Source organism: Pseudopipra pipra, chromosome 2 (genome assembly GCF_036250125.1).
Source record: "Pseudopipra pipra isolate bDixPip1 chromosome 2, bDixPip1.hap1, whole genome shotgun sequence".
NCBI classification, from domain to species: Eukaryota; Metazoa; Chordata; class Aves; order Passeriformes; family Pipridae; genus Pseudopipra; species Pseudopipra pipra.
In genome coordinates, this window is record NC_087550.1 from 105,421,780 (window position 1) to 105,445,558 (window position 23,779).

Genomic DNA, 23,779 nt, shown 5'->3' on the forward strand with positions numbered 1-23,779 from the left:
CTGATCTTACTACTGCAATTTTAGGAAAGGAGGTGGCCTGTTTGTTTGCTTTATAACATTCAGGAAAAGACTACAACTATGAGCTACAGCCTGCTAGATTTTCTACATCATCCCAAGACCAGAAGGAAATTAATACTACAAAGAAATACATATAATATCTTTTTCATTATAGATGGGAAGTGTGCTGAGGAATATTAGCTGGTTAGTAATCAATAACCTGAAGAACTGATTGACTAAGACATTTATTTGAAATTTTCACAGAAATGCCAGGACTTGTTAGAGAGCACTGCAATGGAGAGTTTAATCAAGTCCGGTGTTAAGAGGAACATGCCCCCCCATGTTTGTAATGTATGACCAGAAAGCCTATTCAAGTTGCTGTAATATCTCGTGCTGTTATGAACTGTACTCTACGTATCTGATAATCACATTGTTACCAGGATTTAACTGTACATCTAGAGAGGGAAAAATTCTGTTGTGTGTCTTCAGAGAACAGTTACAACAACCTGATGCAAATACGTGTGCATGAGGAGCAAACAAGAGGAGCTCGAAGCTTTAGCCCAGTCCCAGAGATTTGACATCATTGGCATAAGTAAAACTTGGTGGGATGAGGATTGGTTGGTCGCAGGATTGGTTGGTTGGTCGCAGGATTGACAGACCACTCTGTTGGATGGTCACAGGCTGTTCAGGATGGATAGGCAGGGTAGAAGAGGTGGAGGGGTGGCACTGCATGGGTTAGAATGTATGGAGCTCACAGCTGGCAAAGGCACAGTTGAGAGCCTCTGGTTAAGAATCAAGGGGCAAACAAATAATGTGGATGTCATCGTGGGAGTCTGCTATAGACCTCTCAGCCAGGACAATGACGCTGACCAATTATTCTTTGAGGAGCTAAGGGACACTTGCAAATTAACTGCCCTTGTCTTCATGGGGGACTTCAACTCGCCAGAAATTAACTGGGAGCATCACACAGCTGGTACAACCCAGGCCAGAAAATTCCTAAAAAACCTGAATGACAACTTAATGAAACAAGTCCTAAAAGACTGAGGGGAGACCTCATCACAGTTTACAACTTCCTCGTGAGGGGAAGAAGAGGGGCAGGCACTGATCTCTTCTCTGTAGTGACCAGTGACAGGACCCAACGGAATGGCATGAATTTTGTGTCAGGGGAGTTTTAGACTGGATATTAGAAAGAGGTTCTTCACCCAGAGTGTGGTTGGGTATTGGAACAGGCTCACCAGGGTCACAGTACCAAGCCTGACAGAGTTCAAGAAGCATTTGGATTATACTCTCAGGCACATGGTGTGACTCTTGGGGATGGTCCCATGCAGGAGGTGGACTGAGCGATCCTTGTGGGTCCCTTCCAACTCAGCATATTCTGTGATTCTATGATTCTTTCCTTCCCCCTAGAAAACCACCTTCTGTAATGTTCTTTCTTTTTCCTTATCATTTTCCAGTGAAAGACAGCCCTAAAGCCTCTTTTGTTTGTTCCAAAAATCGCAGAAACATTCTTTGCTTGATCTAAGGGCTGCCTTTCTTTGTGAACTGTTCTAATTGAACATCCCACTAAACTAGTCCACCAGTCCTTCTTGAAGTACATACTCCCTGTACACACAATTTCATCACAGCTGTGCAGAGTCTACAGCCTTAGCCCAGCAGCTGAGGGACTCTGGCTGACTTTCTCACCAGAGGCATGTGTTGGCAACATCACTAAATTGTTCACACCATTCATAATACACAAGGTATTAAGGGGTTCTCAGCATAATTTTTCAGTGCAATTTCTTACAGTGACAGCCTGTCTCTTGAAAATGACTATTTACTTTCTGGATAGGAAACAAAACTGCTTGAATCATAAGGAAAAAGAATTTTACTACACCTAAGAAAATTATATTTGTTCAAATAAGTAACACCAAGTGTGTGAGTTCCTTTGCATGTATACAAGTCTAATATACAAACAGAGTTTGAAGCTTTAGAAAGTTGAAGAAAATAATGTCATTGCTCCAGAAACTGCAGTAAAGTCCTAAAAAGTACAGAATTTGACTGGGGTTTTTTCTCTCCTGTTTTCAGTCACAGGTGCTATAATACTGATTTTGTCCCTACTTCCAGTTGCTGTAGATGGTGGGTGACTAAGATTTAATTCACAACTATTTCTGCTAGCATGTGTTGAAACAATCTGTAAAGGTAAACTGAGTGCACTCATTTAAGTCTCAGACATCAAAGAAACTAAGATTGAACCCTTAAGCATATTGCTTTTCAAAAACTAATTTTAAAGCCAGTCTCATATTTTCGATCATTCTGAGCTGGAGGTAACTCAAATCATTCTCCCTTCATCTAACCTTCAGCCTTGCTCACTGTTCTTCCTATGTGCTGAATGACAAAGGAGATCAGCCGATCGGTTTCTTAAAGTCTGTTGTAAAATGGCTGCATGCATTTTGTAAGATTCATATTTGCTATGGAGGGTGATCAGTACAGATATTATCGTGTAGGGAGGACATAACAGAGAGATTAATTTTTGGAAGTAATTCAGCCTGATGGGTAAGGTGTGTATGCAAATACTGTCAGTATATCAAACCATATCCTGCCAAGTAATATAGACAAGGTAGTTTACACACATGAGCAATACTCAGTCCTGACTTGGCTGAAGAAGTGAAGACACTGCATCCAAACAATGCTGTAATTCCTGCCTCCAGTCCCACCTTTCTTCAAAGAGATAAGCAAAGTACAGATCAAAGACTGTCTCAGGTCTGAATAGGGTTTTGACCCCTTCCAGCAAAATTGTTGACAGTTTCACTTCGCAAAGAGCTCTCTTCAAAATGTGCTCTTCTGCACTGATATAGTCCAGTTCCTGTGCTGCCTATAAACAAGGCAAGTTTGAAAATCTTTTTAAATTTAGAAATCCCACAATAAAAATGTCACTGTAACCTATTTTTTAAGACCTTTTCTTTTTTAATTTAGGATTCTTAGTGCCTTTGCACTGCCATGCATTTCATGCTGTCCCAACAAATAGGTAGTTAAAACGAAGGCAAAGTGTTTAAAAAGAAAAAAAGGGATGTGTGAAAACCACACAACAAAGTAACTACAAATGGGGCACTGCTGTAGAATTCTGTTTTTGAGACACTAGAGCAAGGGAATAAATCAAATAACTCAGACTGTCCAAGGCAATATGACGGAGTGTGGAATTTTTGGCACGTAACAGTCTCATGATGAATGAAAACACAAATCAAAATCAATGGCTGAGTTGTTCAAAGAACAAATTTTCCCTAGCAGTAAAAAGACTTGAATACTGGCTGCCAGCCTAATTTCATTAGGAAATGCATTCCAATTAATGGAAGCTCTGCAAACAAGAGATAATTACTAAGGCAAGACAGAGGAAAGGCCTTACAGCCTTTCAGATTCTCTTTTTTGGTTGCAGCTTGCCCTTCTCTCCATCCAATTCATTTAAGATACGGTTTATTGGAATTCTGTAAGTGTATTTTCCAACTGCCCCACCATTCCTGCTGCACAGGACTCTCCTTGCCTGCTCCTGTCATTGGCCTCATCCCCCATACACAGTATGTACTGTGAGGTTTCCCATGATGGGGAGGGATGTATTTGTTCTCACATCCCCCTGTCTGAATGCCAGTAGCGCCATTATTTCTGTGCTACTTGCTTCATATTCGTTTTGATGCTATGTTTCCCGTGCCAAATTAAATACTGGCACAGACAGGTGCCTGAAATCAAAGTTGTGCCTGCTTATGCTCTGGTGAATTTAGTTTTTTATTTCCATGATTTCATTTCCCAGGAAAACAGCAATTATGTAACCTTGGTAGAAACAGATGCCAACAATATTAAGCTCACAACTGCACTCCTTTCACCCCAAGGGCTTCTTTCAATGGGAGGATGCAAAGTTTCTTAAAACCAAACAAGCAACCCAGACCTTTTGTTTTAACAGGCATGTTTCCTTATTCTATCTGCACGTAGGCAGACAAGGTATTTTGCCTCCCTCACATTGTCCCCTTGAATGCTGTGCACTTACAAAGTGTCTTCGCCACATCTCTCTCACAATCAATACTGGCCTTGACCCAGGGGATATTGGACAGCCCATCATGGAGGTGTGCAAAGTAGTGCCTTCTGCAGAGCCCATCAGCGAGGAGATGTCATCCCTGAAGTCACTCCACTGCACACCAGAAGCTGCTGCTGCCAGGGACAAGGATGCCTTGCAGGAGCTGCATCCCACTTGGGTTTTTTCACCCTGCAGCTCTGTGGAAAAAGTTCAGCTACACCCAACTATACAGCAAATAAATCCCAAGTGACTGCAACTCCATTCTCTTGCTCCCTCTTTGACGTTCAACACAAGAGAAGTGTCCACAGTCCCAGTGACTGCGATTCCAGCTCCCATGGGCCAGCAGGTGGGTCACCACTACCGTGGCACTGGAGAGCTCAGCACTAACAGTCCTATCCAGGGAAGGTGCTGCCAGCACTAGGTTCCCTGCTGTCTCCTGGGCTGCTGCTAGCTAGCTTGGGTATGGAAACATATGGGCCAAGTCTATACAAACCACATGAACAGCAACATAAGCATAGAGGCAACCCTAATGCTTCTGGAGACCTAAATCTCAGTGGGTCACCCACTTCACTGTCTGTTTACATTTAACCTACTTTTTTGAAAACTCAAGTGACTGTCTGCAGCCAGCACATGGCATTACATACTTACAATACCTTCACTAACAGGCAAAAAAGAAAGAGTAAGCAGAGAAAAAGCACTGGGTTTCATAGAATCATAGAATTATTATGGTTGGAAAAGAACTTTAAGGTCAAGTCCAACTGTCAACTCAGCAGCACCACAATTTTCACCATTAAACCATGTCCTCAAGTGCCATATCCACATTACTTGAACACTTCCAAGGATGGTAACTCCAGCACTTCCCTGGGCTGCATTTTGCAATGTTTTACAACCCTGTCCATGAAAAAGCTATTCCTAATATCTAATCTAAACCTCCCCTGATGCAACTTGAAGCCACTTCCTCTCATCCTGTCACCTGTTACCTGGGAGAAGACTCCAACCCCGACCTGGCCACAACCTCCTTTAAGGTAGTTGTAGAGAACGAGGAGGTCCCCCCTCAGCCTCCTTTTCTGAAAGCGAAACAACCCCAGCTCCCTCAGCTGCTCCTCAGAGGACATGTGCTCCAGCCCCTTCACCAGCTTCGTTGCCCTTCTCTGGACTTGCTCCAGCACTTGTGGCAAGGGATAAAGGCCTAATTCACCAGTGCTAATAACTTGAGTGACTGATTAAAAGAAAAATCAGACTATATCACAGACAGCAGTAGTACTATGTTAACTATTATGATGCCACACAACGCCTGTTTCCGGAGGCTGATCAGCTCACTACATGCATTTTAGACATGGCTCTGCAGTTCTGAAGTGTTGGGTCAGACATGTAATGTATCTTTCTCTCCCACTGTGGCGATACGAGATTGTCATTTTAACGGTCTTCCCTGGCATGGCTGCCAAGCTGTTTGTCTGAGCTGCAGTGGTATTTTTGGAGACAAAGACTTGGCCGTGGTGCGGGACAGGTGGCCTGGCAGCAGTGGTAGGAAGCTATCAAACCGCGCAGCGTACATTTCAAAACACAAACCAGAGGGAGAGGAGATAAATCATTTACTGTATTTAACTTAGCATATTGCTACTTTTTGTGACTCATATAGCCTTGCGGAAGACTCCCCAGCCAGGTTAAGCCAACTTTGAAGGAAAGACGATGTAAAGTTTACAGACTGCCAGGCATTTGTGAAGTTAGCATGCACAAATGCTCAGAGGCAGCAGTTGAAACAACAAAATTAAAGATAGGAAGAAATCTGTATCAGCCCATCTCCCTTCACTCTCCCTAGGTTTCAAGGACCTTCCTATGCTTCATCGGTCGAAAATAAACCTCAGCCATCCTCTGAAGACCAGCTCAAAGTGGTAATAGCATGAAAAAAGCATCCGTACCTTGCACTCCACCTGAAGGGTCTGTTTACAGCACTGGTGCTGGTTGTCCCAGGCCAAGCAAGCTCCCACCTCCTTCCAGTGGCAGGGTTGGACACCTGCCATCGTGTCACCAGGTCGCTTGGCCAGAGTTTGTGTGCGCCCACATTGCAGTCAAGCTACAGGTGGCCCCAATCAGCAGGCCAGGCACACACAGGAACCACCACACACCTTCGGCAGGATCAGGAGTGTGGGAAAGCTGAGGCTCAGTGGAAAATGTCTCACACAGCACCTCTGAACATTTCTTGCACAGGCCCTGAGCACAGCTACCACAGACAGTTGTGCATCCCACACCTTGTCATCCTCTTACTGAAGGTCTCCTCAGCAGCAGACAGCAAAAAGGTTTCTGACTGGACTAAAAATGGGGCCACGGCTGCCTCAGAAAAGGGATCCTTCTGTTTCTGGAATACTTACAGTCTCCAACTCAGCGTGTCAATAGAGATATACCTGTGGTGTGCAGGGGGCTGTCAGGCACATCTAGCTGGATCGTGCAGGATGTGAGATTTGCAAACGCAGGCACAAGGCACATGGTTTTCGTTCCCACCTCAATTCAGGTAAAAAAATTCCATAATAAGATCCTTCCTGGGAAGACTGCACTGCATAGCAATTCCTTTGAAGGTAGTTAGCTTTAATCCAGTTACCAAGAGCTACACTAATTTAGTGTTCTTCATTTTAGGCTGGATTCCTTGAAAAACAGGATTGTCAGAACACTGGCACTTTTGTCTCCATGCTTTTAAACGGGCAGGCTGCCCCCAGCTAAACTCGACAAAGATGCAGGCATCACCAGCCTACTGAAATCCAACAAGCTGGACAGATGCTGCCAGACAAGGGAGGCCCAATTTGGAGTCCCTGTACAAGAAAAAATAATCCCATTAAAACAAGCACAATGTCAGATACTGGAGTGCTCAAGGGGCGGAGAGATTTTATTGCAGCTCAGCAGTGCGTAAAGCTTCAGGCAGACCTCACCGCTAGTTAGTCACAGGGTAATGCAAATACAAGACACAACACTATGAAAACAATCTCATGCAGAACTGCCCCATCTCAGAGAACAATTTATGAAAAAATTAGGATGTCACACAATATTGCATACCCTACAGCACATGAAATTATCTTTACCAGACAAACTTATAGGAAAAGTCATCAGCTATACTTGGCTAGACATTTTCCCCACATCCTTCAATAATCTATATTGTATTCATAAATTTACTGACTGTGTTCTCTCTCCCTGACCCATCACAACCTGGCCCAGAATGGCCACCAGAATAACCTGCTATCATTTCCAGGGTCATCACAACAAGTGTGACCCTGTAATTTCTCATTCTTTTATTGCAAAGATACACTGTTCCCATGCCTAGTTCTCTCTGCCATCTGAGTCAGGAGAATGAATCATCAAAAATGCTATTGTCAAATGCTTTCTATGAATTATGTTCTGCACTGCAGCGGTTTGCTCTGCTCAGAATTCTCTAGTTTATTGGTAATTCTCCTTGTGATTGCTTTTTGAAACAACTGAAACAAAGTCTGATTGTCCCCAAAAGGGGGCAGCCCATTTTAAGGCTTGTTTTTAATGGACATGAAATTGAAAGCACAAGCCAGCTTGTTACAGGCCAATGTCAAACAGTAACATCACCATAGGTGTCCAGAAAATGTTATAAGAATGGGAGGTTATATATGGATGTTATATAACTCAGCAACATCCAATTAATGGGATACCAGTAAGCTCCAGGAGCACACATGTACCAACATACAACACCCACTGCTGTATTTCTCAGTCTAACTTTGTTTCAAGGGCATTTGCTATCATCGGGTACCTGACGTACAGAAGAGACAGAAGTGTTGCTGATCTTTGGTGTACAGCTTCATCCAATTAATATTCTTTAGCAACTACAGACAATTTAGAATTCTGTGTGGGTTTTAATCCCTCTGACCCTGACTGGGGTGGGAACTGAAGGTGCTGAATGACCTAACTCAAACAAATCTGTGCCTCCTACAAACCATGCATCCATGGGATAGGCATCCCTGCTCATTATTTTGAAGTTGAATAAATAATATAAAAGACAAAAAGATTGTAAAAAATGCAGAATCTAGAAATTAAAACTAGATAGTTCCAGTCTAGAAATAAGGCATATGTTTGGACAATGAGAGTTTATGAAATGAGAAATCCAGTGCAGCAGAAACCAAAGGACATCTGTCTATTAATTCTTCTTGAAACCTACTATTCCTTTCTAAAGATTTTAAACTTTTAAGTTTTTTTTAAGGTTGCATGTCTGTTACAGACAATTCATGCCATAAATAGAAAGTTATTCCAGTTATTTTGAATTTCATTGGGTTTCACCCAGTTAAGTAGTCATTGGATTGCTCTCCAAAAGCTTGTATTAGATCCTCTGTCATTTGCCACTGGCAGATCAAAGCTAGATGACTTTCTAGCAATACAGAGAGTCAGATGCAAGAATCCCTGGATCTCTTTCATGCTCAAAGTCAGACTAGAGAAATACAGCTCCTTCCCTTCTCAGTGTCTATGGAAAGTCCTGATCGCTACTTTTTCTTACATTTAACCAGCTCCTAAAAATAGGTCTTAATGGAAATGGTATCCTAAGATAATATTTCTTTAAACAATACCATCTTTAGCTTGTCAGGAAAGAATACGATTTCTTACCAAACTCCACCAATGTTAATTTCTTTATAAAGACACTGAAACAGAGAATTTATTATGAGCAAATAATTATATCAGGCCTTAGGAATGTAAAAATTGGAAAAATTAAAAGTGATAACACTCCCAGTGTAATGACTGTAAGGAGACCAGAAAATGGCATAAAGTATATGTTTTCATGACAAAGGCTGTAATGAGAAAAAGTGAAAAACTACTCTGTTCCAGAAGTCTACAGGATCTGATCTTCCATCAATTATCTATTCCAATCATGTAGAAAAGAGTTTCCGTCTACCGAGCGAATCCACTCTGACAGTTAATCCTGTTGTCTTGTAGTTCCCTCTGGAGACTTGGGGATACAAAGTCTTATGTCCCTGTGTAGCACTGCTCAGATATAGTTTAACAATTCCACTCATCAAATCCTTGCCATGCATGTATCTCCTTGAAGAACAGGGACAACGACAACCCCGTCTTATCCACGTATTGATTTCATTCCAAGCTGATGTAGCAGGAGCCCAACTTCCAGATCTGTCTTACTCTTCAGCAGCTGCTTCTACCAACACACTGCCTGCACAGCAGGAGGCTGAACCCACAGCTTTAACTCTTCCTCACACTATCAGCTGCTTAGTGAAATGTTCTAGCTCATGAACATTTGCAAATTAAACATCAAAATGGGATGTCTGTATTACCAAATAATCAGCTTACACCTCTCTTCCTGAAAATTACATACCTTGACTGATACAGAAATTAAAATGCAATAAAAAGGATACAATCTTTCCCACCTATCCGGTACTGTTGGACTATGAAATTCTCTTCACTGTTTAAAGTACCTAAAGGCCAGTAAACTCTTCACCACATTTGGATTTTACTTGTAGTCTGGTAAGAGCCGGTTTTTTTCTTGCAAAAGTACCTCTTTTGTGATCTCATCTTTTCTTTCACCTGTCTTTTTTCACATAGATATTTTGAGTGTGACAGTGGTTGTAATTTCTTTTCATTTTTTGTAGTTTCTTCTTTGAAATTAGCATTCCAGTTTGTAGAAATGAAAAACACCTCATATACTATTTTCAGCATGTCTATTTACTTATAGTTTGTGCATTTTATTCCTTCCCTACTAGGTATCTTCTTCATTTGGGCTTTCAATTACACAGAATTTCATCTCAGCAGAACTTTTTATTACATGGTGTTCAGATCAAACAGTAAGCCACAAGAGATCTTTATAGACAGAGTACACTGCATTTAATATATGTGGGATATGAAAGATTTCGTACATAAACAGCTTTTTAGCCCTAACTAATAAATTTCCAGAAATGAGGTCTTTTTACATAGTATTTCCTTAAAAATTATACGTATGTAATTTAATAACATAATAAATTTTAAATTTAAAGCCTTTTCAATGTAACTATTTAGCTTCTCGTGTCTTATAAAGAAATTTGTCAGACAACATGATTCCAGAACACAGATTCCAGACTACAGTATTCCTTTGTGCAGAATACATCTTCATATACTCACAGAAACACCACTTAAAGAATTTAGGAGACATCAGGAAACATTTTCTACCCACTGGCAATTGCATTTAAAAGAAGTAAAATGTTTTACTGATTTCGATTCGGTTACTTGGAATCACAAAACAGCAGTAGATTTTTGGTTAGTTACAGACAGAAGTGTCTTTGTCATATCAGAGCATGCAGGATTGCTATTTCTTTCCCTCTGCAATTTGTAAGTGGGCAGTAAATTATTTCTTCCCTTCATCAGTCTATCCTCAAATACCACTGTCAACAATCTCACCACTTCGGTTTTTTATATCCTGCTTCTCCAATTCTGTATCTTCTCTTCATATTTTATGAAATAAGGTCTTGGCATCAAGAAAATTCATCCTTTTGTAAGCTTTTCTGCTCTAGGCCATGGAAGACCTTTAGTCCTAGACAACTTCTCCAGGAATTATCTTTTCCTCAGTTAATTATATTCATTTTAATACAACACTGAGCTATAAACATACATATATGAATGCATATACACATAAAGCCATCTGTATTTACACCTCTGTGAGCCACCCCTGAGCTGGCAACATGTGCTTCCCTGAACTAAGAGAGTGGGTTGAGGTTAAAGCTACGACAGCCAGAATGTTCTTAGACGTGAATTGGCATCATGAGAAGACACAGTTCAGCCTCTTCAAAAAAACCACACACAATGCACTTTATTTAATACATTTCTTCAGATAAAGCATTTGAGCAGCTGAGGAGCAGCTGGAACTGAAGCTCAAACATGCTGCAGTGTGATTGCCCCAGCTCTCTGACATATTCTACCTGCCACACAAGACTTCATCAGCACAGATACACTGACGGTGGGGCCCACCCATGTCCCATGGCCAGCGCAGCCCTATTGTTTTCCTTCAGCTGTTTACAATCACTCATAAGTCTGTCAAGATTCATGAGTACTTCTCAAATACAATTGTGGGAACAGAAGTTCAACTTCCATGCCATTTTGCTCCATGACAAATACTGCTGATCTTTAAAGCTTGGAAAAAAAGAATATTTTTATGACCTCATTGCAGTTCTTTAGGGCTGTGACCCTGGTGTTTGTGGAAAGGGCAAAGTATCACATACTGTACATCTTGCTAATCCTTTCAGAGCTTGTGTTTAGGAATCATCCATAAATAGCTACTGGTCATACAAAATACTCATGCACCTAAGGCTGGCTGCTAGACTGCAACCAGAAATCTCCTAATCAGTATCTCTCTCTTGGCATGTATGCCTATGACAATGGTATGTATTTCTTCTCCATCAAGGTGGTCATTCAGCAGTCAGCATCTTTCATACAGGTGCTTTAATAATCAAAATGTTCTGAACAGAGATACGAGAGAGGTGAACAGAAGTTCTCTCAGGTGGGTTTGCAGTGTTTGCTGGAATACAGACACGAACACAGCAGGAGCACTCTCATCTTCTCAGGGAGGAAACCAACAGTCCCGGCTACACACGAGACAGACACAGCCATGTTCATTTTTTTGGCAAGATAGAGCAACACGAAAAGAGATGAGGGTGGTAATTTGTAGACTGTAACACTAAAAGACCTAGAGAGAGGACTGAGAGAACATTACACTAAGTCCCAGAGGAGACAGAGAGGTCTTTATCAGAGGCACCTTTAATCCAGCTGTAAATCAGGAGGGCACAGCTCAGCACAAACTGGGGAGTGAGGGGCAAAAGAAAGCAACTGGATGTTCTTTTTAAGCTTGCTGGGAAATTGCCAGCTCTTATAAGAAATTGAATTTGTGGCAAAAATTGGGAAGATAGGATCATTTTAAGGCATAACTTCAAAAAGGAGGAAGAGATAGTTCCACTGATGTTACAAACAGCTCCAACATGTAAGTGTTGCTGCAACTGCTGGAGAATATAGACTGTGCATGTTGTAAGCTGTAAATTGAAGACAGGAATTGAACTTAAACAAAGGGTAGGCTTTCAATGCAGTAACTGGAATGGGGAGGAAAGAAGTATTTTCATGGTCACAGGAAAAAAATGTAAATTTCTTCTTGAGAAAAGCAGGGAGGGTCAAATTTTCTGTTTATGTTCTTATAAATAATAATAAAAAAATCTATTTGACAAATAATTTATCATCACAGTTTTTAAAAACATTCTTAGTATATTCCTACAGCAAGACCTGAAATTTGGTTATGCATTTGCACTTGGGTACTTATCAAATTTTGTATTTAATGGTGTCATCAGCACGGTCCAGTGGATAAAAGAGCAGTTTGAGACTCACAGATACTATCCCTGGCTCTGTTTCTAGGTGATCCGGGCATGTAATTTCAAAGTCCTCCTCAAAGCAAGGCAGCTTCATTATTTTCAATTTTAGTAGGATGGAAGGATAAATTGTTCCAGCGGGTGAAAGTGATAGAGAAATGGTATGTATAATTACTAACTTTACTAATTTTATATGAAATACCTGGATTCAACTGAATAGCATTTTTCATTACTTTAGCATAAAGGTTAAAAACATGCAGATGAACATTAACTGTTCCAGATACAGAACTTTTTCATGCATTACTTTCGGAGCCCTGTCAATAGTAAATAGCATAAGCAAAGACTGGACAGATACTCAGGGCTGTACTTCAATGCAATGGACTTTCTAAAGATCAAACTTCTAAATTTTTTTGATTCCCGAGAGTGTGGAGCAGAACCTGTTTCTGTACATCTGAGATCTCTTGGGCAGACCATGATGTCTAAGCTGTAATACTGTAGATACTGTAATACTGTAAAACAACTGAAGTTGCTTTTGCTTTCTGTCACACACCATTTCAACATTAAGAGATTCCAGTATAATCTTAACCAATCACAGGTCTGCAGAGAGACATAAAATTCTTTCAAATGGAAGTAACATAAACATAGTCATGTGAAAACTCTACACCAGAGTTTTGGTACAACCTCTATCAAGAGCAGTGCAAAAATTTCACCTAGCCCAATATAAAAATTTCATCTTAGCCCTTCACTGCATTTAGCCAATTCAGAAACCTTGTCTGAGCTGAGCACTACATTCAACTGCTCTAGTCATAGATCAAAACCAGCTCTATCAAAGAACAGAAGGAACAGGTACATTAAATTCCTGGTCTCTTTGTCCTGGCAAGTTAGGAAGTCTCAAGTAACAAGGTAAGAGAGCAACAGGAGAAAGGAGTGCAGGCATCTCTTAAGTTCTGAAGTATACACGGGACTTTCCCTGCTTTCATTCCTGACAGTAAAAACTTTAACATAAAACCAATTCTTTAATATAAAATCTGAGTAGAGCAAAAGACTACATTAAGTTTCATCCACATTCAGAGGCCTAAATAAAGCTTCGAAGTTCTCTAAACAAATAAATGCATGGAGAGAGTGAGCCATGGTCCTCTTGGAAATGGCCATAAGTTGCACAAAACCCCCTGAATTTAGGATAATATTTCCTTACATGGTAGATGTTCTCTAAGATTTCAGATCTGAAAAACACAAGTCTTCCCATAATCACATCCCTTTTTAACTAGCATTTATTTTTACAAAATGTTGGTACTGTTATTATTATTGTAATGGTAAGTTTATCTCACTTTTCCAAAGGCAAACCTTGCTTTCCAGACAGTGCATTTTGTTATGCCCATGTTGGCTACACTGAACAATGCCTTCCCATATCAAGAACCACAACTGGTACTTAAACAGAGCACACGATACTGGGCATTCCATTCTTCCAAGTCCTTTATTGTTATGACATTATCTAACCCCTTTTCTCCTTAAAATCAATACAAAGTACGTGTACAAAATATTTCTCTACCTTTACTCAGTACTGCCATTACTTGTCCAAGAACCACAGTAGTTCACTAAAACCCCACTCGTGGTACACTACAGCTTGCACCCACTTTACTAACACTGACAGATCACTCTGCACCAGATAGCTATCCTCTTAAATGCACCACAGTCCTGTGGAAAACTGATATTTCACCATCTAGGTCATCAATAAATTGCTAAATAGTCACTGCTAATAACCTGTTCTTATAGGATCCAACAGAAAGGCACATACTCAGTGAGGATTCCCCATTTACAATCATGTTTCATAGCCTGTCTGCCAGCTTTTAGTCCATTTAAGAAGCATCAAATTGATTTCATTTCAGTCTAGTCTCTTGATCAAAAAATCATGCCTCACAGAAATGTATTATATATTACTTCAACACAATGGCATTGATCAAACTGTATTTGTTATCTCTCAAAAAAAGAGAATAAAGAAAGGAATAAAGAGTCAGGTTGATAAAATCTATTTTCCAAAAATCATGGCTGACTAGTTTTAAAGAATGATAGGAAGCTTAAATGTAATAGGAGAATTTCTTTCACATTTTCCAGGACCAGAGCCAAATTGATAGGCTTCCAATTATCCAGAAGATTCCTTTTGAAAGCATTGGTGACAAATTCCCAAGTTTGCTGTAATTTCTTAGTGTTTCAAAGTATATTGAAAATTTCAAGCTTCATAACCCACAGAACTCTCCAGTGAATTCTGTAAAAACTTCTGGGTATTAGTTGTCAGGTCCAGCTGTTTAAATAAGCCTAATAGTAAGAGCTGACACAGCAGCACAACAGCAGCTCACAGAGCAGCACAGCAAAGGTGGAGGAGGGTGTTACACACTTCATCATCACCATCAGCCCAGGTACAGTCTCGGTACTTTACTGTCCTTTACTGACACGTGAAGAACAGAAGTAATTCAACTAATACTTTAATTCTAATGGACATTTTTCACCCAACAACAGCCCACTCTTTTGTTTGGACTCATTTTGTTCTTACTATGCTTATTTAAAATTAAAAAAAAAAAAAAAAAGAAAAGAATAAGCTATTTCATCCATAATTCTATTTACCACTGAGACTTTTGTGTGCCTTTATCAATTTCCCGAAGTACTTAACTTTTATTTTATAGAACATTCACACCCCTACCTTCTCACTTGGGGATTTCCATAGCAATAATTTTCTTTGTTGGGTTTTCTTTGTCTTTTTGTTCATCAAGTTTAAAATTCTTGGACAGGAAAAAAAAATGTTTTACCATTTTTTTTTTCTTGAAACTTGTTTTCAGCACTATGAAATTGGTCATTTTCATAAAACAGTGAGAATAAGGACTTGAATATATTTATTAGAGGAAAACAGAATAAAATCATGATCACTTATGCCTAATTAGCTCCTCATTAGTGATCTTCACGCCACAGAGAGATGTGCCATAGGAGAGGAAAAGCTGCAGTATTGCTGACTACAGCTACCAGGGCACTCAATACACAATTACACTGCCAAGGAAAATCCCCACATCCATCCCCCAGCGTTCCATTCTCTGCTGTGGGAAAAAAAAAAATTGCCTGTGAGAAGCTGCTCAAAGGCTCATGGCACAGATGGGGGCTTCTTACAGGCCACACCACTCAGCTCCTCAAGCAGTAGCAGCACAGACCAGAGGCACTCCTGGCTCACCCTGCAGCACCCCCACACGGCGGGTTTCCACAGAACATGTTTATAATGGTCCCCTGTTACACAGAACAGCAATTCTACCTGCAGCCCCCGGTCCAGGGAAAGTTAAGTACATCCCAACTAAATCTAGGGATATTCTCTCAGCTCTGGCCAACTGAGATACACACTGGATGGCAACTTGAGTGGCATTTTCAAGACAAGATCTCAAAACATAAATTCAAGATCAGGATCCAAAATTCAATGAATATCATACACAGACCAAGTGAGGAAAAGAGATTCTTAACCAGTATGTGTAAGACTCTACAGTGGAAGAGCCATATTTATTAGTGGTAGTTTATTATTTATACTATGTCCCAGGACTATTCTTTCTGCTGTGCAAAGATCCAAAAAAGCCTTTTTACTTTACCAAAGAAAAAGATTCATTTGCTAGATGTCAGTGGACTGTGTTTTCTGTTCTTCTGCAATAGCTATTCTCTGAAGGCTTAAACAGATTGTACTTTAACCATAATGTTGTTAAAGAAATGCCAGGAAGTTTATTCATTGTTTATTAATACTGCAGAGGCCCCAAAGCAGCAAGATAATGTCCAGGTTTCCAAAAAACAGGCCTGCCAACCATCCCCTTGGCCAGTTTCCAATTAAAGGAAGAACATGACAGCCAAGCTGCAGCTACAATGACTTCAGAAACTGCTGAAAAAAAAGTAGAATGATCTAAGCCACAGAGCTCTACTCCAATTTTATACAACCCCCCCAAAATAATCCTAAAATGCCATTTGTATTTCATTTGCACCAGCACATGAAGTCCAGACTGGGTCTCTAAGAATATTTCTTCCACAAATGCTTTTTCAGAGTTAAGGTCAGTGCTCTAAAACGAAAAGGCAAAGCCACTAACCAACTGCAGTACAGTTCTTCATCCTACTATATTTTTTTTCCCTGCAAAATATTGATAATTCTGTCATCTGGGTTCCTCTTATCTTTTTGATAAATGAGGCTACTGCCTTCCTAACTTATTAAGGCATTTAGCCTCTCCTTTACATTTGGAACACATATCTGATATACAAAGTAATTCCGAAACACTTCACCAGAAAACTATCTTGGTGAAGACCAACTGAACTCAGGTTTTTGGTTTCTGAGATCTCCTAAGATTGCTCTCTAACAGAAGATCACTTGCACTTCCTCCTTCAGGGCCAAACATGTTTCCTTTTCAAGGTTAACACTTGCAGATTTTTGTTGATCTCTGGTATGTTATGGGATAAAAAAGGGGGGTTAAAGTATTACTTTTCCCCTGAAAAGTAGCTCAGCTTCTTCTGGAAGAACATTCTATTATTGAGCAGTGACTTCGGTTTCTATGAAAATGATTGACCATACGATACATAAAAGTGCACTACTGTACTCCTAGCTAGATAGAGGCTCCCAACACAAAGCCCAGGCACAGACTCCAAGGGCATTGCCAGGCTGTTTGTCACCATGATTTGGAGAGGCAGGGAACAGGGCATAGCACCTTCAACAGGACACATTCCACTATGTGCACTTACAAGCATTCAGGACCACAGTTCTCTGGCTGCTCTTGTCACCAGGCAATGCTTCTTCTCTGCTCACTCCTCTGTATTCCAGAGACAAAAGCAGAGACATTTCAGATGTGATTGTCCCAGTTGTCTCAACATTTCATAAAGGACAGAAAGTCCTTTAATATAAAAGTTGCTTATAAAGGGGAAGCTGCTCAGTATTTCTGTTGGATGAACACGTTAGTCAGTATTTGATATTCAGGCAGCCTTTTTTCTTTTTCACAATATATGCAATGTTAGGAATAATGAGTTCACCATGGCTCCAAGTCCTGCAAACACAAAGTGTTGGGGTTTTACGGAGCATTCTAAAATGTAGAACTGCTTCACTAATGTCATATAATTTAAATCGAAGAATTAGGTATCAGTGTTTCATCTGTAATCTTTTTTCTTCAAAGAAACAAAAATTTACTTTATCAAACTGCAGAATCACAAGCAAAAATCTGGGAGCCTGAAAGGCAGAAGCCACTCACTTTTCATGGTGCTCCGTCCCTCACCATCTCAGCATCAGAACATCTCCATAGAGGTGTCACAAGGGGACCTGAGGCAAAATCCCTAAGATTTATATTATGCAAGAGTTTGGATATCAGGATACTATTATTCTTAAGTCCTCCTAATGAGAATTTTGTTTTCAAACACAATATTCCTGATTCCAAAATTATAACTGTGAAGAAATCTGATGATTTTTGGAGTGCACTTTAACACATATTTCTAAATGTTGTTAAGGTCCATTTAAGGTGGCAACTACCTTTGAATAAATATCCAGCTCTACTGACATCTAAAATGAAACAATTGTTCAGTAAATTTTGTCATTTAGTTCACTGGAATTGGAATTTCACTTCAAGCTTTGGCTTAACAAAAGAAGGGATAACATCCTAAAATTGGATATAGCACTTCTAAAGAGGACAACAATCTGGAGAATTAAGATTAAAAGAAAAGTAGGCAGCAGGTCAAGGGAGGTGATTCTCCCTCTCTACTTCGCTCTCATGAGACCTCACCTCAAGTGCTGCTCTGGGGTCCCCAATATAAGAAGGATGAGGACCTGTTGGAGCGAGTCCAGAGGAGGGCCACCAAGATGATCACAGGACAGGAACAACTCTCCTACGAAGAGAGGCAGAGAGAGATGAGGTTCCAGTACCTAAAGGGGCTACAAGAAAGCTGGAGAGGGACTTTTTACAAGGCCATGTAGTGATAGGACAAGGGGAAATGGCTTTAAGCTCCAAAAGTGAAGATCAGACATTAGGAAGGAAGTCTTTACTGTGAGGGTGGTCAGGCACTGGAACAGGTTGCCCAGGGAAGCTGTAGATGCCACGTCTCCAGTAGCATTCAAGGCCAGGTTGGATGGGGCTCTGAAGAAACCTGTTCCAGTGAAAGGTGAAAGTGAAAGGCAAGGGGTCAGAACTGGGTGACCTGTAAAGTCCCTTCCAACCAAAACCATTCTATGGTTCTATGATTTTACCGTATGGTTTATTTATTCCATGATGACAAGGAGACAGCCAGAGCAGTCTTTCCATATTCTTCTATAATGCATAGGGATTTTTTTTTTTAAATTAAAGCAGTAGAAAATAGCAGTCCTAAACAATGCCATATTACTTCATAGTTTTAAACACCATTTCATGTACTATGCATTGTTTCCTCCATTGCACTCTAGGTTGTTATGAAAACAAATTTAAAACATTTGTTGCTGTGCTATGTATAGCTGTGCTCAGAGTCCTTTTCTCTTTTTCATTATTTCTATCTGGAAGCTTTTCTTGCAGCAGTATTGTTTCTCATTTGGAAAAAAAAATGGCAAAAGAAGATGAAGTATTTAAAAGCCTCACATCTTACAGAGTACCCCCAGTTATAAATATGCTACAATCAGCACACTACACGTTTTATGTAGAAAGAACCAGATGATGGTAGAATTCAGTTCGTGCTAAGAACGCAGGAACAGGGCTTATAAGAATGCTTACATCTGTCCCTAATTTGCTTGCACATAAACCCACAGTAATCTGCTTTATTGCCAAAGTCATATAAAAGAATTGAGCACCAAGCAGCACAGGTAATCTTGAACTGGAGGCCCTCCAGCCTAATTAGACACAAACGCCCAGAAGGCCCGAGACTGAAATATGGCATGTAGATTTTGAAATGTATGAAGAGACAGAACAGTCTCATTAGCAGCCATCCGAGTGGATGCTTAAGCCTCTGAAGTTCCTTGTTTTGACCGAGGGAAGGAGTAAGCCATGTCTATGCCTGAGGCTAAGTACAAGGAACAGCATCCTGTTACTTTTGGAATGGCCCTGATCTCCCAACCCCCATCGCAGCACATTCCTCCTGGGCTTTGTGCAATTCCTGGCTACTCTCTTCGTAAAGACATGCCCACAGTCAGCAAGCTGATTTAATGTCAATAATGCTAGAAAGCCAAAACATTATAACTCATTGAAAAATAAGACAAAGAAGCAATTCAGTGCAGAGTTTATAGAGGTATTGGTTCATTATTCACTGTTTAGTAGATACATTTCTTAAGAAAGTTAGTTATGGAGTTTTGCCAGGAGCCATTAAAAAGTGATAATTTCCCTTATTTCAAACTGCTGAACATTTTTTATTTTTATGGCATCAAACGACTGTTGTTGGCTACTTTCTGATTACAGGCTTGTCTCTCTGATTACAAGCATGTGTCTACTTTATAGAACAACAGAAAATTATGAGTGAATTAAAGAAATAGACAGAGGAGAAGTCCATGACAATTTTAAGGCAGAATAGCTGTGGCAGAAAAGGCTATGTATGACACAGAACTGACCTCCATATTGCAGACTTCAGGCACACTCAGGGACCGTCTATTTTTGGAAACATAACAGCTACACTTAACTAACCAGAGGGTGTGATAGAAATGTTTTTATCAAGTTATCTCCCTCTAAGTCATTTGAAGGAACAATGCAAGGCAACATATTATTTCCTTTTTCAATTGAGTTTTTACATTATCAGAAAATATCACACAGGCCACAGAATTATAAACAACTTTTTGTTTTCATAACATTAGGGGAGCTTTGTATTTCTTTTCTTTTTCTGCAAACACAACACAAAGGAGACACAGAGAAGAGTCCAGAGATCTTGTGTGCAATAAAAAATTATGGATAGAGTCTTCTCTTAATTGACATCAAGGTCACTTTGTATTGTTATCTGTGATGCTGTTGTTGTATTAGAGCCTGAAGTCACCAATCAGCCCCATTTTCTTGATAAATTTTATGGGAAGACTATTCGACATTTAACTTCACTAGCAAGCACCACTGAAGCATTACTGTTACAAAACAAATAGGCAAATTTTAAGTGAGGATAATTTTTTTAAGAACTTTTCTTCAAGATTTTTTTAATGCTTCTTGGATTTGTAAAGGATTTGGGCTTTCTTTTTTTTTTTAAGAATATGTACCAGGACATTCATTGTTCTTTTTGCCCTTCCCTATGCTTTAGCTTTGGGATTCAAGGAAAGAAGAAAATAAAGCAGTAGAAAAGGAGGTACTTGGCCACAACATGGCAAGACTTATAGTACTGTCCATCTCTGTCTGATCTCACCCAGCAACGAATATCGGGGGATGCCCCTCTGGTAGGGGACTTGCAACCCGCCAAGGGAACAGAGCTTTGGACCGCGGGCACGTCTGACTACGAGGGCGCACACAGACAGACATGAGCTCACCGCCCACGCAGGAGCCAGCTCTGGTCCAGGAGCCACAAAGCCTCATTAGAGCAAACCCGTGCCCAACCTGATGCGTCCGTGCCCTGCAGAAGAAGCCGGGATTAACCGGCAGGCATCCACCCCTACAGCGCTGGACAGCAGCAGAAAGCCTGGCGGGTGCTACGATGGAGCACACGGACCAGGCACCGCCGCTGCTGTGTCGACGATGAGGGGGAAAAGCTTTAGCGAGGTTGGTGACCTGCCAACCTTCGCTCAGGACAAATGTAAACAAGGACAAATAAAGAGGGAAGTGGGCAAGCCTTGCCTGGCTGAAGCAGATGAGAGAGGAGATGCCACCTCAGTGGGCCCAGGCCCACGCAAGAGCAAACCAGCTCCGAGGGCACACGCAGGGGCGGCTGTCTGGGGCGCAGTGGGAAGCACCGGGGATGGGAAAAGTGTCTGGGGCGCGGTGGGAAGCAGCGGGGATGGGAAAAGTGTCTGGGGCACGGTGGGAAGCAGTGGGGATGGGAGAAGCCACCCAGGCACGAGGAGGCCGTCGGCGAAGCCAAGCGGGATGGCAGAGGCTGGGAGATACCCCAGGTGGGCAAAGCAGGGTGGCCGAGGCGGGGCCAGTGAGGAGGAAGCTGCGAGCCCCGGCCCCAGGGGAACAGGGCTCATCTCTGGGCTGAGCTGCACCCTCCCCGCGAGCCCTCGAACCACGGGAGGTGATCAGGGAGGAGCCCCTGTGCCTGACCCCGAGGGCTGCCTCAGCTCCCCTCCATCTCCCCGACCCCGCCACCGGCAGGACGCCCTTACCTTCCCGCCGCGGGCGGGGCCGCTCTCGCCCGGACCCCCGGCTGGTCCCGCCGGGGGCCGCAGGGCCGGGCCGGCCGTGCCGCCCCTTTCCCGAGGGGCAGCCCCGGCCCGGCCCGCGAGGCGCTCCCGGGGCCGCCGGCGGCGCGGAGCCGAGCGGGGAAACCCCGGCTCTCCCGGCTCTCCCGGCTCTCCCGGCCGCCGCGGCACCTGTTGCCAGGGAAACCCAGGTGTCTCCTCATCCGCGGCCATCCCCGGCGGAGCGGGAGGAGGCGGGCGAGGGGTGCGCGGGGGTGGCGGCGCTGCCAGCGCGGCGGGGGCGGCGGAAAATTAACAACTAGCTTTTTCTGCGGGGGATTGGCGGGGGGAAGGGTGTCTTTGGGCAGGTTTCTCCCAGTTTTGGGCACAACAAACCCCTCTCATCTATGAAGCTGGGGCCTGTTTCAAAAAGAGTAATTGTGATTTGGGCAGGAACTGCCAGTCCCGGCGAGCCCAGAGAGACTGCTGTGTCCTGGCCTTGTTATGCCGGACTCTGGGAAGCAGGTGGAGAAATCATGGGCGGATTTCCTCTGGTTATAAAGGCTTTCTGAGGGGAGAGAGCGATGTCATTGTGTTGACTAGTTCAGCAGCAGTTCTATCTGTAACACGAGGGAAGATCACAGGAGAAATAACACCACTCAAAAATTGTCTCTATTCCCTTTTGCTGCACAACTGTTTTCCTTGGAGTTAACAACTAATCAATTCCAGGAATTTGACGGAGGCTCTGTATTAAAGTAACTGTAGCTAGCCAGGCTTGCCAGCGCCCGCTCACCTCGGGGCTGATCCCTGTGTGCTAGTCCTGGCTCTCTTTGACTGAAGTCTTCTCCTTTGCAGCTTTTTTTGCAGCAGAAAGGATGCATCTCTCCGTTTGGATCCTCGTGGTACTGCTTTATTTCCAAAATCCCATAGGACTCAGCCTGTAAACTAAAATAGTGTCTTATAATGGAAGTAAAAACTGATTTGACAATTTCTGATCAGCTATTCATTGCTATTAATTTTCTTTTAAACACTTGAAATTAACATTTTTTGCCCAAGGAAAAGTTTGAATATTTCCTGTTTCAAAAAGCAAAAATGAGGCATGATTGTATATTTTGAAGGTGTTAATAAGCAAGAAATGTGTATTATTTTATTCAAGTTAATGTACTGAGTCCTGACAGTAATGATTTACAAACCATCATATGCAGCAGTTACAACTAAAGCAGTTGGGAAACGTCAGGGCAGATATTCTTCTCCCTCAGAAAGGACATATCTACTAAACTGAAAGTCGCCACGGAAATATACCAGTTTCCAAGAGAATGGTCATCAGAAAAACCTCTAAGACCTGGCTCCAACCTTTTTTTGAGATAGACAAACCAGTGTAGTCCCTGCATAGGCCACGGTCCTGGCTCTGGTGGCCCAGAATTAGGCATCACAATCTCATATCCTTCTGCCAACAGTACTGGGGAGCACCCAGCAGAGTCTTGGCAATAGTGGTTTCTGCCCCACAAATCTTTTAATCCAATAAAAAATCACCAGACACTGGGCAGCACTCCTTTATCCCAGCAAAATCACATCAGGTTTCAGCATGTGTGCCCTCTCTTCCACATTGCTAGGCTGGAGTCTCTTCCGAAATTCCAATCCTATCCCATAAAAAAACCCCTGCTTGTAAGAGAGACTGCTGTCGTTGTCTTGGAAGGGAAGAAATGCAGTAAAATTAGAAGAGATAAGGGTATTTTATCTCCAGATATAATCTGCAGCAGTTGCTATGGTTTTGCACATTCTGAGGTTGTTTTGCCGCATCAGCATTAAAAATTGTCATAAAACATCAAAGGCATCAGCTGAAGAAGAGGCACCTCAATACATGTGCTGCGTACTTGTTCCAGAGTTTCTGTGTCAAGATATGCCACAGATAGTAGTTTTCAGAGCCTATCAGATCTTCAGACCCCCTGCACACTGACCTGCAAGGCAAATTCATATATCTTTCCCTTGTTTCAGCAGGACTAAAAGCTCTCTTGTGGATGAGAAAGACTCATGCTGTGTGTCACATGTGCACCGATAACTTAGCAGTAATTCCTTTTCCCTCACTTTTTTGCAAAATTATTTCACCTTTCTCACATACAGCGTGAGATGAATCTTCAGTTTAATAAGTACCCCTGAGAA

General features: G+C 41.8%; 1 protein-coding gene across 12 annotated transcripts in view; it reads right to left on the reverse strand.

The window, feature by feature from the left end:
* The window catches only part of LOC135410240 (uncharacterized), a 370,146-nt gene extending 348,131 nt beyond the window's left edge, over positions 1-22,015 (reverse strand). For 7 of the 12 annotated variants that reach the window (XR_010428577.1, XR_010428574.1, XR_010428573.1 and 4 more), the window contains exon 1: positions 21,605-22,010. The gene's annotated coding sequence lies outside the window, so the exon portion shown is untranslated. Of the gene's footprint in view, positions 1-21,596 lie in introns of all 12 variants that reach the window. The other 5 variants (XR_010428578.1, XR_010428581.1, XR_010428579.1 and 2 more) reach the window with 5 other exon arrangements.
* Between the last annotated feature and the right edge of the window lie 1,764 nt (positions 22,016-23,779).